The following is a 17767-nucleotide window of genomic DNA, read 5'->3' as shown; positions in this document are numbered from 1 at the left end:
TGAGAGTATTATCTATACAAATGTTGAATTGGACTGAGAATATTTAAGAAACCTATCTTATTTTGGTTCTTAGAGTCTATGTATATGTTCTTGAGTAAGAACCATCAAACATACAAATATTAAAGAAATCTATCTTTAGTGATAAGTTCATATATATATATATATATATATATGTATATGTATATACTTTTTCCAATGTGCTTAGTGAAACTATGCAGATAGGTCTGATGTAGGCAAATTTAAATATACCAGTTTCAGAACTGTGGCCCATGATTATGTAGTGTTTAGGCTCTTGATTCCTAACAATCACTTTATAGCAGGAAATTTTTTAATGAAATTTTCATTCTTAGTCATTCACAAAACACTGCTTTACAGGCTTGTTAATATTTTCATATAAGACAAACCCAATAATTCTTGCTGAGGCCTTGCATTGTATCATTTAATACTATAAATGTCTGTGTGTTCCTGAGATATTTCTTGAAATAGAAGCAACTCCTATCCCTTGTCCAAAAGGACATTAATTATAAAGGTGAACTTGAGAAGAAACAATTATTGTAGAATCTCTCAGAACTTTGAAAATTTTGATTTAGTGAAGTCAAGTCATTGTAAGTCGGGGGCATCTGTAGTTCTCAATGCTTTCTCTGTGGCATCCCCTGTAGTATCTGACATAAGTTTAAAAACTGCTGAATAGACTAATGAAGAAAAAGAGTACTCTGTCTCTTGCGATGGTCAGTTGGTAACTCAGTTTCCGTCCCAGCATCTTCCCCAGTTGGCATTCAGTGGACATGCAGCTTGTCCTCTGACCTTTATTCACCCTAGTGCACACATTTTTCTCAAGCTGATGTGAACTGATCGCAGGTACCTTCAGCTACCTTGACAATTCATGGTTCTTCTAACCCCTTACATATCACCCACTTTGGCAAGAGGTGCCCTGATTTCAACATCACCAAGAGTAAAAAGATAAAATCAAAATGTGAAAGGAAATTGAAATGGGAGAAATTTATGAGGTAGTTAGATGCAAAATCTGTGCTTTTACATTTTTCTCAGGCATCCATCCTAAATCATTACTTTTTTCAAAGTATCTGTAATATGACTCTTTAAAGGATAGCAAATAATTGCATAAATGATCAAAGTGAATTTTGAAAAATCCTAAGTCAAGTCCTATTCAATACAGCTTTATGTTTGGTAAATTTTTCATTACTTGCATTTTGCGTTATCTAATATTTCAGCTATCCTTTGGCTTCCTAAAATTTATTTTACTTGTGAATTTTCTCTTAATGTTTCTTGTAAATGTACCAAAAGCTAGCATCCCAGGTCATGCCACCCTGTCATACATGACCACATCCTCCTCTATCCTTCCTAGTCAAGACTCTGGAAATCCCTCTGTTTGGTCCATCAGCATTACTTTTAACTCCTTTAGCCCTGCCAGCCCTCTCCTGGTAATCCTGCTTCTTGCTCAGACTTGAGGACCTCCTGGCTTTGTGAAAGTGCACAGATAGCAGAAATCAGGTTAGCAGTATGACCGCTCTTATGGTCGGTCTCTCTGCCTTGTTCAAAAGTTGACTTAATGTACTAAATAATCCACCAAATCATTACATAATGTAGACATAGAAAAAAATTATTTTGAGATTTGATTTGAGACCTTTCTTACATACTTGCTCTATGTGAATGCAAAATCAAATATTATAATAATCTTTTAAAAATCATCCTGGGCTTCCCTGGTGGCACAGTGGTGGAGAGTCAGCCTGCCGATGCAGGGGACACGGGTTCGTGCCCCGGTCCGGGAAGATCCCCCATGCCGCGGAGCGGCTGGACCCGTGAGCCATGGCCGCTGAACCCGCGCGTCCGGAGCCTTTGCTCCTCAACGGGAGAGGCCACAACAGTGAGAGGCCCGCGTACCGCAAAAAAAAAAAAAAAAAAAAAAAAAATCATCCTTATTCATGTTTCAGAGTGGTTGCTATAGTGAAGCCTATGTAACATTATATCTATTGATATTATGGAATTACTTTCAGTGAGCTTACAATTGTTCCTCCTAATTTCCCAACCTCCAGGCGGCAGCTAATGCCAAATAACAGGTAAGTAATAATGCAAAACATTGCATCTTACTGATGGAGATCATGATGGTTCTATGACCTTAGCTGAGAGAGCTGAAATAATAAGAGAGATAAGTCATAGCAACAATATAAGTGAATACTGATAATATTTATAAGAGTGAGAAGTGATATTTTCAACAACCTGAAATGAGTGGATAAGTGAGTAAATGTGGAAAACCTCTTTTAGAAGAGAGATATTCTTCAAGCCACTTTTATTTATATTATTATTTTAAAAGAAATGCAGAAGTAGAGTAAGGTAAACATCTGTGAGCATATAAGAGGGCTGGCAGTGAAGCTTTATAAACATAATGGAAAATAGTCATGATATTTGAATAGAAAGAAGGGGATTGAACAGTGCATTCTGAAAATGGTACACAAAGGTGAAAGTGAAGCTTTTACATTTCTTGATGTGTTTGCTGGAAGAAAAGAAACAATATTCTGAGCATGTGAAGTGATATGAGGAGTATGAACTTGATGAGAAATTTGCATTTTCATTACCAAGAGCTAGTGTAGACATTTTGAATTGAATAATTTAAATTAGTCCACCCAATTCTACTGTTTTTGAAGGACATGGAGTATGGAATGTGTTAGATTATGAGGTGTGGTCAACTGAGTAATGACAAGCCCACCCTTGCCAGATGTCCCCAGAACCTGTTATGCCAACTTACATGCTAAAGGAGACTTTGCAGACATGATTAAAAATCTAGGTAGCTCCAATTTAATCACAAGGGACCTCATAAGGAGGAGGGAGGAAAATCAGAGCCAGAAAAAGGAGCTGTGAGGATGAATAGCAGTTGGAGTGATGCATTCTGAAGACAGAGGAAGAGGTCATGAATCAAGACATGCAGGACGCCTTTGGAAACTGGAAAAGGGGAGGAACCAGAAGTCCCTCCATGGGAACACAGCCAGGGCAATGACTTGATTTTAGTCCTATAAGATTCACTTTGGATTTCTGAATGCCAGAACTGTTAAGAACCGTAAGATAATATATCTGTGTTGCGTTAAGCCCCTAAGTTTACAATAATCTTTTACAACAGCAATAGGAAAGTAATACATGAAGTGAGTGGATATTATAAGCCAGAAGGAAGGCAGAGCAGCATATACATTAAGAAGGAACATTTGAAGTATCCCAAACTCCTTTATCTGTCACATTTTTTTATTTTTGGCCTTCAAGTAAACTTTTCTTTATAAAATTAAAATGTGGGTAAAAATAAGTATACAATGAATACACTTGTTTTCAACAACATAAACAGATTTTTGTTTTGCTTCAAATTTGTTTCTTTTACATAAATGAGGAATTACACAGTTAAGTTACATTTAAGGTCCCTGCTTCCCAGGGGAAAATATCTCATGAATTTACTGTTTATCATTCCCACGTGTGTTTTTTACTGTAACGCTATAGATGTACATCACTGACATTACAAAAAGTTGTGTACAAGTTTAAAATTTTACAGAAGTACAAATCCTTTCAATATTATCTTTGAGTATTGTGTTCAATATTGTTTGTTTGACTTATTCATGTTTACAGAAATAGTTATTGTGCATTTATTTTAACACCTGTGGAGTATTCAATGATGTGGGCATATCTTAGTCCATTAGGGCTGACATAACAAACATACCATAGACTGGGTGGCTTATTAAATTGGAAATTTCTCACAGTTCTGGAGGCTAAAAACTTGAAGATTTGGGCCCTGGCAGTTTTGTTGTCTGCTGAGGAGCTGTTCCCTGTTGCACAGCCAGCTGCTTTTTGCTGTTCCCTCACATTCCAGAAGGGATGAGAGAGTTCTCTGTGTCTCTTCTATATGGGCACTAATCACATTCATGAGGGCTCCACCCTTACGACCTCATCACCTCTCAAAGGCATCCCTCTCCTAAAATGATCACCTTGAGGATTAGGATTTCAATATACACATTTTGGGGGAACACAAATATCAGCCCATACTAAATATATATTGATAAATTGTATTCATTCTTTTCACAATGGACACTTAAGGTTTTTTTTCAGTTTTTACTTTTACATACAAGATTCTATGAATGCCTGCATAGATGTCTTCTATACATATCTGTAGGTCTTCCTTGGTCTACCTAAAAATAGAACTGCTGGTTTATAGTTCACACTTTTCTTTCTTTTTGGTGGCTAGTTATAAATAATCTTTCAAAACGGTTTATCAGTTACAGTCTAACATACAGCTTATGAGAGATCCTACTGTCCCATGTCCTTGCAAATATTTCAAATATCAGATTTAAAAATTTTGGCCAATAAATTAGTATATAATATTATATTATTTTGAGCCCATGTGTGAAATTCCTTTTCTTTCTCTGCCTATATTTTCAGTATTTGCCTTTTCCTATTTATTTGCAGGGTTATTTTTGTTATATATTCTGGATTTCACATATAATAATTCATTATTAATATTAATTATGTAGATAACATACATTCTTTTTACTCTTTGGCTTAAATATCACTCTTTTAAATGACTTTTGATGACTATTAATTTTAATATAGTTGAAATAATCAATCTTTTTCTTAATGGATTAATGTCATGTGACTGGTTCAAGAAAATTTCACTTAACTTTTAATTTATTTTTATTTTTTAAATTTATTTATTTATTTGCGGTATGCAGGTCTCTCACTGCTGTGGCCTCTCCCATTGCGGAGCACAGGCTCCACACTCACAGGCTTAGCGGCCATGGCTCACGGGCCCAGCCACTCCATGGCATGTGGGATCTTCCCGGACCGGGGCACGAACCCGTGTCCCCTGCATTGGCAGGCGGACTCTCAACCGCTGCGCCACCAGGGAAGCCCTAATTTTATTTTATTTTTCACTTTTATTGATAGCTAAGAACAGATTAGAAAATTAGGACTAACACTGAAACTTTTCTTTTTCTTTCCTTTGAAGTATACCAGTATTTGTGGTATAATTTTAAAATATAAAGCAGTCTGTGCCTGCACAGTTGGTAAAGCTCTTTTGAGGATTCCATACATCATTTTTTTTTGCCATATAAGTTAAATTAAAACTTTAATTTCAAAGTTTTGCCTACTCATTTAAGTTTCTAATTCATGTATAATTAGTTTTTGCACAGAATATGAGTAGATAGAAATTTTTAAATACACAGTTGTTCTGATACCTTGTATTTAATAACCCTCCTTTCTGCACTCTTCTGTAATGTCTACTCAGTCATATGCCAGGTTTCTATACATGTGTGAGTCTGTTTCTGGCTTATATTGGTTACATTGGTTTGCAGGGTTTTTCTGTGCTAATATCACAGTACTTTCGTTCATAAGGCATCATGATTATCTCGATAATTATTAGAGCATGCCTCTTAACATGTTTCTCTTTTTGAGGAATATATTTACTTTATGGTGCTTTGTACTTACCTTTTAGCACTGAGAATCAACTGATTAATTTCCACTCAATATATTTTAGAAATCTGTCTTTTTCTGTGTGGATTTTAAGAATACCTACTTATTCTTCATTTTCAGCATTTTAATTTCAATACGTGTGCATGTGCAAGTTTTGAAGTAATGAGGATAACTCTAAGCTCAAAGACCTTTTTTACCTGTGTAATGATAGTTTATTACATTGTGAATTAAAACACTCATCATACATTCAAACTGATTCTCTTTCACCTTCTGAAAGTAATGGAATAATTTTTGTTTGCACTATTCAGGAATCAAATTTACAGTTCCCAAGGAACTTGGACCAGTTATGGATATTGACTACATAGTTCTTTAATTTTTGGTAGTTTTATTTGTTAATTACATGTATAAGTGGAGTCACAAGGCAATGAAAAATGCTCAGATGGATTGCATCACCACCTGTAATTCAGCATCTTCTGTGCAACGATTGCTTGGCCTGCCAATAAATACATTTCTAGTTGAGACTTTTTCTCACAGGGAGGACTAATATGGAATTTTATGTTAAGCTTTTGAAATACAGATGATGTAGAATACAGGCACTGTTTCTCAAACAATATTTTATATCATTTTATCTGCTGATCACATAATTTTATTTTTTATTCAACTCCAAGAAACATTGGTTCCTTTTTAATCAATGCTTCAGAGCCTTTATCTCTCCAGCCCCATCCTTGGTGCTAAGAGCTTCCAGTGATGAAAGAACCCGTTGCTTGTCTGTGGAGACCTTGAAATCCATTTAGGGATATAAACAATGCACACAATTAACTATTTATTATAGGGAATAATGTAACTGAGTGGTAAATTATGTGGCATAGTCTAAAAGTGGTTTAATATTCAAAGATCAGATAAAGAAAATGTGGTCTAAGAAAGCCTTCAAGAATGTGATAAGCTACCCAGATTTTAAATAATGTTGTAATTTTTTAGGCTATGGTCTTCTTTATCAGAGATTGCTTTTCCCCTGTACAATGTTTAAAGTAATATTCTGAAATGAATGAGCAAGCAGGCCTACATTACAAGAGAAGATTATAAATAATAACATCATATTTATTAGATGTTTGCTGTGTTCCAGGCACAAAACCTCTATACTGTAAGGATTATTATTAGTACCTTATAATTAAGGAAACTGAGGCTCTGAGAAGTTAAGTGCTCTAACATGTGGTGCATCCAAAATTCACACCCAGCTTCATCGTGTATCATATGAATATTCTTAATTCTTTTCCACGTTACCATAACATTTTTATGTGTTGGCTTTTTAGTATGATAGACTCAAGTTTCCTGTTCACTCGTGTGTGTGTGTGTGTGTGTGTGTGTCGCACGCACTTGTGACTTGACACTGTTTCATCATAAGTCAAGCAACGTATAAATTAGCTGAAATTGAGAACAATTTCTGAAACATTACTAAATTACAATATAAGTCCTAAAGAACCATTAGAGCATAATAGATTACATTTATTCAAACAAAAACAATAAAAATGTAGAGTGATTAAAGTTATCAGAAAAATTATGCCAGGAGTAAGAACAATATGACTCTCTCTTATTAAACATATTGCTGTGAGTGGTCTATGATTACTAATTAATTTACACATTTTGTACCAATAACCATGACAAAATCCTTCTGTATTATTAACGTAGATTCTACATAAAAATCATGCTACACTTTAGAGAAAAAAAGGTACCATTTCCTTCTTTTGATGTTCAGTGGTATGATTTCTGCCTCACATGCTCACCTACCTCTATTCCATAATGATTATCACCATTGAAATGATCATATCAAATACTAAGTAAATAAGCATAATAATTATATTTTTAATAGATGTATGACCATTTAGTGAGCTATTACTATGTACCAGATGCTACAATTAGCCTTACTGTTTGTCAGGTGAACTAATCAGGAAGACAAAAATTTTAGGGAAACATTTCTAAGTGCTTTCGGCTTTAGCAAAATGTTTGTACATTCATTGAACCAATTGAATACCCTTCCAGCTGTTTTTCAAAGCTAACAGTGCCCGCACTTTGCTTTTGATCTTCATCTCTTTTTGCTGGCTAATGCCACAATATAGTGATGCAGTGGATCGGTGCTGGAGGGGACTCTGATTCCAAAATACCCCTGCAGGTAAGGGCAGAGAATGCTAGGGAAGAGATAAAGTTGTTCCAGAGGTACTTTCTGGGCATTTACAAGCTTCATTTGGGATTAGATATAGCTCATAACAAAAGAGACACAAAATAATAGTGGCTAAAACAAGGTAAGAATAAACATCTTTCTTATGGTAAAACTTAGAAGTAGAAAATCCAGAGTTAGTACTGTGGCTCTGCTGACAAAGTCCTCAGGTCCACAAGATCCTTCTAAGATTCTGGACCACAATCCTTTAAAATATATTATCATAGTTCAAGATGATGCTCCAGTAATCACATCCACATTTCAACTGGCAAAATAGAAGGAGGGAAGAAAGAACAAAGGAAACACTGCACAACTGCATTTATCCCCTTGCCAGATTTTGCTGACATGCTGATCAGTTTGCTGTAGAGGTCATTACTGCTTCTAATATCTATAGAAAACAAGTAAGGAAAGAAAAGATGATGCTGAGAAGTTCAGTGTTACAACTTGCTCATATTGTTACTAAATTTTTGTCTTTATTTGAATCATAATTAAAGAGATGGTTTCTAGAGAAGAGATGATCTATTCCTAGACTTAACCATATTTGAAGTAACCAGAATTATTAGTTAACATTTCTAAGGTAATGCTTCATATAAATGAATATTTAATCCCTATAAAATATTTTATTTATTTTGATTAGAGTACAAAACACAATATTTTCACCTGTAATTTTTATCTCCATTAATTTGTCAAAAAGAAAACTGTGAATTCTGGTTTTAGTTGGGAAAGAGAAGCCTATGTTGGACTAGAGTCCTCTTTTCCATGATTATTATCATCATTAAAATGATCATCTCAAATACTAATTAAATAAGCATAATAATTATATTTGTAATAGATGTACTACCATTCAGTGAGCTATTACTATGTACCAGATGCTATGATAAGCAATAGCGTTTGTAGCAACTGGTAGCAGGTAGCAATTATAAGTTTTAGACAAATTACAAAAACTTACTATTTAAAGAAATGGAAGAGGGGGAAAATAAAGAAATTGGAGGGAATTCAACCATTGAAAGGAGAAGGGAAGTAAACTGAGTGGGATTCACATTTATACAGCTTTTCCATCAGGGCCCCTCGCCAGTATGTATAGTGCAAGTCAGTTAGAACTCAAGCAGAAATCAGGGGTCTTTTTGGCTTAAGGTATCAGAGTATGGAATTTAAGTCTGCTGTAATGTTCAAAATTGATGCTAAAGATGAAGGAAAACAGGAATCCAGAGCATCATGTTTGTTGGGGATCCAAAGTCTGCTATAAATCTCCAGTCCACAATTTTTTGGCTGATCTGTGATTTGTGCTTGTAGGAGGAGGGTGTATCAAGGAGGCTACAGAAGTAAAACAACTGGAGAGAAAAAGAACAGAACGTAGAATTCAGATGATGTCCACCTATGAGACAGTGTTGAGTTTGAGTCCCCTACTTTAGATGGGTTAATAAGTACATCAAGCTTCTATTACAGCTTCTATAACAGTGACAGAAAAATAGTTAAAGGTGATAAGCTAACAAGCTATCCTAATAGAACAAAAACCAACTCTTCACAAGATATACCATACCCAATGTCCAGTATTAAAGCATAAATATTGAGATATTAGAAGGAAATATTTATATAGCAAAGAGGTTTTTAAAAAAATACGTTAGCCTGAATACACAGCCAACAAATATTGATGCAAAATGATGTAGCTATTGATATTAGTTGGCAAGAAATTTAAAGAAACAAACAAAAATCTGTTTAAGGACTTAAATAAAAATACGATTTTAATAATGGACCAGATGGAGGAATCAGTATAAATGTGGAAAATATCAGAAAGTGCCAAGGGAACTTTTAAAACTGAAAAGTAAAATAACAGAAATAAAATTTTACTTGATGAGCAATAATAGAAAGTTTTGAAGAAAATAGAAGTAAAAGTCAGTGAACTTGGAGGCAGAGCATCAGATTTCCCAGTATAGACAACAGAGAGAAAAATAATTGAAGAGACTCTTACTTACCCAAAGTGGAACTGAAGTCCCCAAAAAAGAGAAATAAGAGTTTTCAGAAAGAAAGTGTAAAAATATCGGTGAAACTTTTTCCAAATTTATTGAGAGTTCAACTTTAAAAAGTTAAGAATCACTAAGAAATACAAAGAAACTGGTAAATATTAAAGGTAAATATTGAAAGCAGTAAGAGGAAAAAAGACATATTACATAAGAAAAAGAAGAACAACAAAAATACTTGATATCTTGAAAGAAATAATGGAACCCAGAAAACAACAAAACATCATGCTTACAGAGCCCAAAGGGAGAAAAAAAAAATAAGGTAAAAATTCTAAACATTAACAATTAAAAACTTAGCAAAATGAAAACCAGGTAAAATGTTGACAATAAATCCATGGTTTGAATGATATGAAGACTAAAGAAACAGAAATATCCTTTAAACATATATAGGTATTTATATATAATATTTAATCAGTTATAAGATAACATAGTATCTTCAAATTTATAATGCAATACTACGTGCTATTCTATTCAAATTATTATTAGAAATGAATATGTAGCTTTATGAAATGCAAAGTTAAATGACAAAATGTAAATAATTAAAACTGACAAAGTTTTAAGAAAAGATATACAGAAAAATAACTATGTAAGAAAGTTAAATACTCCAAAACTAGACCCTTTTATCATTGATTTCCTTTAAGAAAACATCAATACTCATATTATATAAATGGTTTTATGGAATGAGGAAGCTATCCAATATCTTTTATGATGCTAATATAACACTGATATTAAAATCATGTAACAACAACCAGACCAAAAACTGCATTTCAGCTATTACATATAGCTTGAAATTTTGGCAAAACTGTGTGACAAAAAGTGCTCCTCCATATAACAATATATTTGACAGCTTTACAGTTGGCTTATTATTAAAGAATATGTGAAAAATATATTCTATATATATATATGTTCTTTATATATATATACATTTTTATAAGTTCTGTTTGAAAACCATATTACATATATATAATATATACATATTATATAAAATATATAATTATATATAATAGAGTATATTTATATATACTGCTCTCTCTCTCTGTATATATATATATATACACACACACGTATATATGTACATGTAAAAGAATAGTGTCTCTCAAATATGAGATAACTATCTCCACATACTGGAAGCCGTGCAGAAATGTTGAATGCAGCCTCCTGCAGGGTAAAAGACCTGAAAGTACCCCATGAGCCAAGGGGAATGAAGGTGTGCTCACAGCTTCAGGCTGGGGGCTGGCCAGGTTTGCATCTCAGGCATGTATCTCATCCCTGCCCACAGATCCATCTTCCATCATCATTAAACAGAGTTCAGTTGAATGCAACTCTTCAATTATAATATTAGCAAAACTCAGTGTCTTGAAAAAAAAGAAGAAAATGAAAGAAAGAACGAAAGAAATAAAACCAGTTGTGTTGTCGTTTAAATTATTGGCACTTCAATTATGGTGCTTTAGGGTAATGCTAAGGGGAGCTATACGAAGTGGGAAAGACAAATGGACACATTTATATCCTTTAAGGCTGTGAAAAGCCCGGCATCTGTTATTGAAAGAGAGCTGAAAAAAAGAGATGAACAGTGATATTGTATTAGCTACAGGTGGGTTTGTCTGTGGGAGATAGAAACCCCAAAGCCACAGAGCCCTTCACGTCTTCTCAGGCAACTACTTGGAGATGGTTAGTTATGAACTAGTTCCTGGGACTCCAAATCCTACCTTGCTGTTCCACCCTTTTTGACCTTAGCTTCATGTTCCAAGACGGCAGCATCCACATTCCAAGCGACAATGTAGAAGGGTTCCAGAAAAAACCAAAAGGCTTATGTAGACACTGTTTTAAAGAAGGATGCCCAGTAGCTGCCTCACAGTGTTTCTGGTAGAAGTTGTAAATTTCTCCATACCTAGTTGCAAAAGAAGTTAGGAAACACAGCCTCTCTTCTATTTAGTGATGTACCAAGCTAAATTATATCTTCCTTCAAAAGAAAAGGGCAGGCAAACCATAAAGCAGAAGGGCTCTGATTTGAAAAGATACATGCACCCAATGTTCATAGGGGTACTATTTACAATAGCCAAGACATGGAAACTACCCAAGTGCCCATCAGTAGATGATTGGTTTAGGACGACGTGATACACACACACACACACACACACACACACACACACATACACACACACAGTGGAAAATTATTCAGCCATAAAAAAGAATGAAATATTGCCATTTGCAGCAACATGGATGGACCTAGATGTGATCATGATCATACTAAGTGAAGTAAGTCAGATGGAGAAAGACAAATATTATATCACCTATATGTGGAATGTAAAAAATAATATAAATTAATTATTCAAAATGGAAACAGACTCACAGACATAGAAAACAAACTTATGGTTAACAAAGAGGAAAGGGAGGGGGAGAGGGATAAATTAGTAATATGGGATTAACAGATACAAACTACTATACATAAAATAGATAAGCAGCAAGTATTTACAGGGAACTATATTCAATATCTTGTAATAACCTATAAGGGAAAATCATCTGAAAAAAAATATGCACATAGCTGAATCACTTTGCTATACACCTGAAACAAACACAATATTGTAAACCAACTATACTTCAATAAAGAAAAAGACAACAATAAAATGGAAAAAAGAGCAGAAGAGCATAATAATAATGGGAAAAAATCATCAGATTTCTCAAGATGAATCCCAAAGAACTTATAAGGACAAACTTGCAAATGTAACCCCTCCCCTACATCATCCCTGGAAAGTCAATTACTTTGCAGATTTTCAGAAGTAGTTGCACAAAGGTACAGAATTAATACAATTTAACCATCTGTACACAATGAGCCTCAATTGATAAACCCTTCAGCAGTAATATGTACCTACTCTTTCCTTAGAATAGCTGTTCTACCACAGAACAAAGATAAATGGAATTGACAGTTTGTGAATGTCATCTGTAGAGTTTATCACTTAGGAAGATAGCTATGTAAATGGAAGACATCTCAAGGTTTTAAAGTAAATGAATCAAAAGTCAGAACTTCACTCTAAAAAACCTCTGCAAGAAATAAATCTCAATTAAAAAGTAGACTTTTAAGTTGATGGTAGGAAAAAAGAAACACTTCAGTCTACTGCTGAATCAACAGGAAACAATAGTACAAGCATTTTGGAAAAAAAGTTTAGCTAGGACAAAAACTGCAAAAATTGTTAAAGCACATCTTCAACAGCTCCCTTTTATATAATTTTGACTATAAGGGTGAAAGCTACTTAGAATAAAACAGGCATGCAACTAGACGGTGGTAAGAGTTTTTTAATAATCTTCCATTCTGCAAAACTTTTAAACTATTTAAATATTCTTAGCACTGAGCTTGTATAATTATCCTGCTCTCATCTTCTCAGGAGAAAAAAAAGAATGAAACACACACAAGCACATTAAGATTGCTTCAATTCTATCATTCCCACGAATTCTACATTTTTGTGCTACAAATTCCCTTTACTTGGTAATTCTGAGAGCAAATAGAACCAGCATTATTTTAAAGGATTGTGAGGAGAAAAAAAGGCTCAATACATTATTTATGTGTATTACCAGTTTCCCAGATAATTATTTATTCAATAATGAAAAACTTTTACTTGGTGCTTGCTCTCTGCTCATCATTGTACTAAGAGTTAGTCTGGCAAAAAATGCATAAAATATCATCTCTCCTAGAAGCTCAGAGTTTGGCAAGGGAGGATGGATTGAAAGGGAAAGATTATTTTAAAATGGTAAGTGCTATGTTTAAAGTGCAAATTTAATACCAAGAACGGAAGTTAGGAAGAAACCCTGTAGCAAATCAGGAAAAATTGTATAGAAGAGGTAATAGTTGGGCATGTTTTAAAAAGACTCACAGGAATTCTTCAGATGAATGGACATGCTTTGCAAAGGGACCTACATGAACAAAAGTAACATCTTTAGAAGGAATTGCCCATCATGATGCATAGAACAATTTTTCATCCATACAAATAAATCAGGTAAGAACCAAGCAGAACCCTGTGCTCCCTCCCCGCAGTACAAAGTCCCCTCCATGTCCCCTGCCTCTTGTTTATAGAAAAGCTGAAGTCTCTCAGGCCTCCCTGAGTCACAGAAGATGAGGCTCAAGTAGCTAAAGATTAGGACAATAGAGTCACAGACTCAGTGTCTGATGCACATTCCTGAGCTGTCTTACAGATCCTATAAATGCCACCAGAGGGAGAAGCCAACTGCATGATGACCAGACTGCAGCCATGACACAAGCTGCTCCATCTTGAGCAATACTGAGTCTGTTGCTAGCACAGTTCCAAGAACTGGCCTTAAGAAAATGGGATTAACACTATTGCTCATAATAATCTATATCTCTGTGGGCATCAAAATAATTGTCGCATGTTCTGTTTGTATATGTAAGTGGGCAACTGCAACCGTTAGTAAAGAGATGCTTCAAATCCATGTCCATATTTTTCACCCAAAGACCTCAATTCCCTTTCTCAGCAAGAAGAGGTTATAGAAGAGGGACCTTCATCCCTAATCCCATAGAAATGGAATAATATCTGATGGGGGGGATTTGTAAGCAGCTCTTTGGTAGAAAGTGCTCTCAGCAGGAAACCCTCTTTCTTGTCAGTTTAGCAAAGCTACATTTGTAACTAACTTTTTTTTTTTGTAACTAACTTTTAAATCAGGAACCAGCATACTCTGCTCATCTCTGGCCCTAGCACAGCTATCAAATCTTTTGATCACACAATGCCTCACCTAACCTGTTGGTTCTTTCTGTAGATCAAAGAAGTAGAAATGAAGAATAAGTAATTAACAGATGATCAGATATCTTCCCTCGATTCCCCTTCAGTAATCTTGTGAACAAACTGTGTGAACACGATAACATCTAAAGAAAGAGCACAAGAAGTCTACAAGCCTGCACACAGTGGGGCATGGTGAGGAATCTGATCCCTATCTCAGTGATTAACTGAGATGACTTCACCTTTTCCCTTTAAACTTTCACGGCTGAACAGAATCTTCGGAGTTCATGTTTCTAGGACACTGAGTCTGCCTTCTCCCCAGATTGCCTGCTTTCTGATTAAAAGCAATGTTTTTCCTTTCTACCAACACTTGTCTCTCAACTATTGATTTTCAAGTGGTGAGCAGGCGGACCTGGTTTGGTAACAAGGTCAGTGCCGCCTTTAAAAACTCTGTCTCTAGGCTGGATCTGGACTCTTACACATGCCAGTGCTGTGACTTTAGGCAGGTTGTTTACCTTCTCTACATCACAGTTCCATATCTGTAATAAGATGATAATACTGCCTAACTCCTAAGCTTGTTGCCAAAAAATTGATTAAGTAATGTGTGTCTCACAATGTCTGCCTCATAATAAGAGTTCACTAAACAGCTTTTATTCTTCTGTCTGTGCATCTCATCTAATGTTGTTTGTACAGATATAAAAAGCATGTGGCTTATCCAGACATCTCATGATGGCTCTGATACATAAATTCCCTCTCTGCCTTAAGGGACAATTGGGCAAGCTGCCGACACCTCCCTCAGATGTCTCACCTGTGATACTGTTCCCTCACCTGGGGTTTCTCTTGCTCCTTTCTTATAGTCTCCAGGCACTCATTCTTTATGGCTCGACCAGAACTGTTTTCAGGAATCAGTTAATTCTTTTTTTTTTTTCAGTTAATTCTTGAAAATCATGGGGTCCGAAAGCTTTATTCTGCATTTAAAACTCCATAGCAATGAATGAAATCTTATTCTGTGATCTCCCACTGCTACATTAATATTACCCTATTTTATTATGTTAGCTATTTTCAAAATTTACTGTAAAAGATATTTTTGGCTCAATTAGAGTCAGTAGTCTAACATTTTTGTCATGTATTTTATAATATGCCTAGGGTTAAATAAAGCTGGGCATGGTGCCCTTAATCAAGGTAATCTTTGTTCATACTGTTATTTCTTTTGAAATATCAGATTATATTTACAGGGACTTTTTTCACAAAGCAACCCGCAGAGTGGGAGGTCTTTCTAATATTGGTTTATTTTATTTATTTATTTTTCATTGTAAAATATCATTTCCATTGCTCTATAGTCTTTATTCTGAAATATTTTTAGCATACCAAGAGAAATTAGACAAACAAATCCAGGTAACTTATGTCAACCCTCAGATAATTATACTTTGCATCAGTGCTTCTCTGTTTCACCAGCTATTCACTGCATTACAATTTATACACTAAACAATGTTTTAAAATCTCATCAATCGATACTTGGTTTCTTCAACCTGAAAGTTGTGGATATGTATTGTTTTATATTGCACTGAATAAACATGGCTTCCTAGATTTTTAGCATAGAATATTTCAATAAGTATTAAAAGCAATATCAATATCTCAGGAAGATGCCATATTTCCTCTGAGATAGATGATAGATAGACAGATAGATAGATAGATATAAAATGTGCATTATCTATCTTTTAAATAAATAGAATAATTGTTATGCATTATATGAGTGCATTCCAAAATTTTATTGGTTTTATTTAGTTTTTTAACTTTTTTATTTGTGTCTTTTTACTTTTTCCTGCTTAGGTGTCTGGACGAATTTTTCTAATAGTTTTGATATCAACATATATCGTTTCATTTTCACACATGATATAATATAAAATTTATCCTTCTATTATATTTCAATTTTGTTTGTCCAACATTTTTTCCCTCGATCACAGCCAGTACTACAGCTTCTTCCTTGTTTATTTTGTATTATTCAAATCACTCTCTCCTAACATGAACAGTTTGATACCTGCAGATTAAATATCCCACGTAAATGCAAAAGTATTATTATGATGTCAACTTTACCTTCCTCTCTTATTTTTTAAACTGTTCTTTTATGCTATGTAGATGTCCTCTATTGTTCACTGTATTTTCTAAATCCGTTGAAATTTGGGTTCACTTTTATAACGATGTTTCTTTTGAAATATATGAACCAGCAATTCAAAACTTGTGATAATAGATTCATGCTAGATAAATATTTTCTATTCTAGAATATTCCACAAAATATGATACTGAACTGTTTCACTGAACTTGGACATGCCAAGCAAAACTAACCTAAAAATTTAACATTATACTTTAGTAATATCCCTCACTTAGTCTTTCATTAGCAACTCTGCAATTTACATGAAGTATGGATGTTTATGCCTCTACACTGCTCTGTCTTTGTTTTTTTTTTTTTTTTTTTTTTTTTTTTTATGCGTTACGCGGGCCTCTCACTGCTGTGGCCCCTCCCGTTGCGGAGGACAGGCTCCGGACGCGCAGGCCCAGCGGCCATGGCTCACGGGCCCAGCCGCTCCGCGGCATGTGGGATCCTCCCAGACCGGGGCACGAACCCGTGTCCCCTGCATCGGCAGGCAGACTCTCAACCACTGCGCCACCAGGGAAGCCCTGTCTTTGTTTTAAAGTGATTATTTTCCTGTTTGTAAAGAATCACTTCCAATTGGTCCCTGAATTTAAACCAGACTCTGTGGCTTTTTATTTCAGTAACACGGTTCTTCATAACCTTGCTTTTCCTAAATCAGTTGTCTTTAAGTACTCTATCATTGTTTGGCTGTCCATAGAATTGTTTGGTTCTTTTGAACAGGTGGTTTGAATTTAAAATATGTACAAGATGCCAGAGTGACTCTGGGAATTTGTCTGCTTTCAAGGTCACCAAGAAATAGAATATGTATAGAATAGGTTATAAATCCCTCTGTGGTCTATCAGTGTCTCCTGACACTGGAATCGGGGTTCTCAGTTTCTTGTTACATATTTTTTGTTTATAATTGTTTGAAATTCAGCAAAGAGATTTTTATGGATACAAATACACTTTTAGGTGGATTCCTAAAAGTTTTCTCTACATGTGCTGGGGTGTTGTATTCAAATATTAGGGAAAAAGATATTCTACATAAAAAGCATTACAGATAATTGAGATTTAGTTTTTTTTTTGCACCAGTTTTTTTCAAGCAATAAAATTACATGGTAAACTTATAATAAAATATTTTGATACTGTCTTCTAGGACCTCTATCCTGGTCACAAACCTCACATGCCGGCTCTATTGGCTTCTGATTTCACGTCTTCTTCTTGT

This window comes from Phocoena sinus, chromosome 13 (assembly GCF_008692025.1).
Source record: "Phocoena sinus isolate mPhoSin1 chromosome 13, mPhoSin1.pri, whole genome shotgun sequence".
NCBI lineage: Eukaryota > Metazoa > Chordata > Mammalia > Artiodactyla > Phocoenidae > Phocoena > Phocoena sinus.
The sequence above is the reverse complement of the archived record's forward strand: the minus strand, read 5'-3'. Positions refer to the sequence as shown.